Source organism: Hipposideros armiger, unplaced genomic scaffold, assembly GCF_001890085.2.
Source record: "Hipposideros armiger isolate ML-2016 unplaced genomic scaffold, ASM189008v1 scaffold_44, whole genome shotgun sequence".
In the NCBI taxonomy this organism is placed as follows: Eukaryota; Metazoa; Chordata; class Mammalia; order Chiroptera; family Hipposideridae; genus Hipposideros; species Hipposideros armiger.
Genome location: NW_017731394.1, coordinates 4,217,417 through 4,219,182, shown reverse-complemented (window position 1 = coordinate 4,219,182; position 1,766 = coordinate 4,217,417). Strand labels below are relative to the sequence as shown.

The window sequence follows — 1,766 nt, the reverse complement described above, 5'->3', positions numbered from 1 at the left end:
ACACACACACACACACACACACACACACACACACACACACACACACACACACGGGATCTCCCTCTGCCCTCCCCCCAAGGATGGGAAACTACCAAGAAGCCAAGGGGGTGATTATAAGGCTTCCTAGAAAACTAGTGCCCGGGACTTTTGTTGTTTTAAGGAACTGTCCCCAGGCCCAGTCCAGGAAAAGTTTTACGTGCATTCGTGAAAATATAATTCTAGTGAAGTGTCTCCCTTAGATTTGCAAAACTCTTTTAAAGTTCCCAAATTCTCTCTTTTGAAATGAAGGTTTAATGAATTGGAAGGTCCTTCACAATTTGAAACAACAAAAAGCCAACCAATCCCCAAATTAAAAACAACGTAAAATTATTTTCAAACTTTTTTTTTTTTTGCAGGTGTTAAGAATTTGATGTAGCTGTTTTCTGGACTCACTGGCTTGCATAATTTCACCCTATGGTTGAGCAGGAAATACTTTTAAAATGCTACCCCCCTCACACATCACACTTAGTCTTTGAAACCACAGTGACATTTGCTGAAGAAAAGATGTATGTGACTTTTTATATCAAAACTGAGAAAAAATTAGTGTTTATTTTGATCACTGTGACCTTACAAAACCTATGTAAGGGTTGCTGGTCAGGGTGTGCTTGGGTGGGAAGCATTGAGGAAGCTCTGAGTGCCCCACTTATGCAGTGACATTAGCTAAAAGCTAGAGTAGTCCTAGTACAAACCCCAGGAAAAAGAGACTTTAAATCTCATCCTAGGAATCATATACAATGAAAGGAACTGGGCCCCAGGCACGTGTCTGGGAAAGAAAAGCGTGAGCGGGCAGTCATCTGGGAAGGGACTGTGCTGAGGGCTTAAGAGCCGAGGCCTGGAGCCGGAAGGTCAAGGTTTGTGTACCATCTCCTCCCCTTCCAGCTGCAGATTATGAGCCCAGTTCCTTAACTTTGCTATGAAAATGGGAATAAATTTAGCGCTCTCTTTGGGTGGCTATGAGGATTTCATGAATTTGTACAGAGAAAGTACTTAGAACCTGTGCTAGGATTCAACAGATATTATCAAGCGGTTATTATGACTATTATCATTCCGCAGGTCTGGGAGGTGAGAAAGGAGCTATTTCTATGGGGCTGAAGGAAGACCAATTTGGGAACAGTTTATGCTGTTAACTCCTTCATCTCTGTGAAGCCTGTTCAATGATGCTCACTGTATTGGGTCTTTTTTAAATTGTAATTTATTCTCCCCTCCCCTCATTCAACTCTACCTTTTCTTTCTTTCTTTTTAAAGAAATTTTATTGGGGAACAGTGTGTTTTTCCAGGGCCCATCAGCTCCAAGTCAGGTAGTTGTCTTCAATCTAGTTGTGGAGGGTGCAGTCCAGGTGGGAATCAAACTGGCAACTTTGGTGTTACGAGCCTGCGCTCTAACCACCTGAGCTAGCCAGCTGCCCCTCTACCGTTTCTTTTTTTTTTTTTCCATTCCTCTATCACTTGTAACATATTATATAATTTATTTATTTATTTTTAATTTGTTGTCTCTCTCCCGCCACCTCTTACTTTCAGGCTACCTCAGCTCTAGAAGAACTTGGATTTGTTCTGTTCCCTGATACTGCCCAAAATTCTAGAGCAGTGCCTGGCACATCATGTGCACCCAGTAAATATCATATGAGTGAATCTGAAAGAGTATTCCTTTACAAATTTATGCAATACTGATAGCTGATGGTGGGTTGGGCACTGTGCAACATATATATTATATATATAATATATATATA

The 1,766-nt window shown here is 41.2% G+C and overlaps 1 protein-coding gene across 5 annotated transcripts in view; it reads right to left on the bottom strand.

The window, feature by feature from the left end:
• Positions 1 to 1,766, bottom strand: part of PRR5L (proline rich 5 like) — a 110,210-nt gene that overhangs the window by 75,159 nt on the left and 33,285 nt on the right. The gene's annotated exons all lie outside the window — the stretch shown is intronic.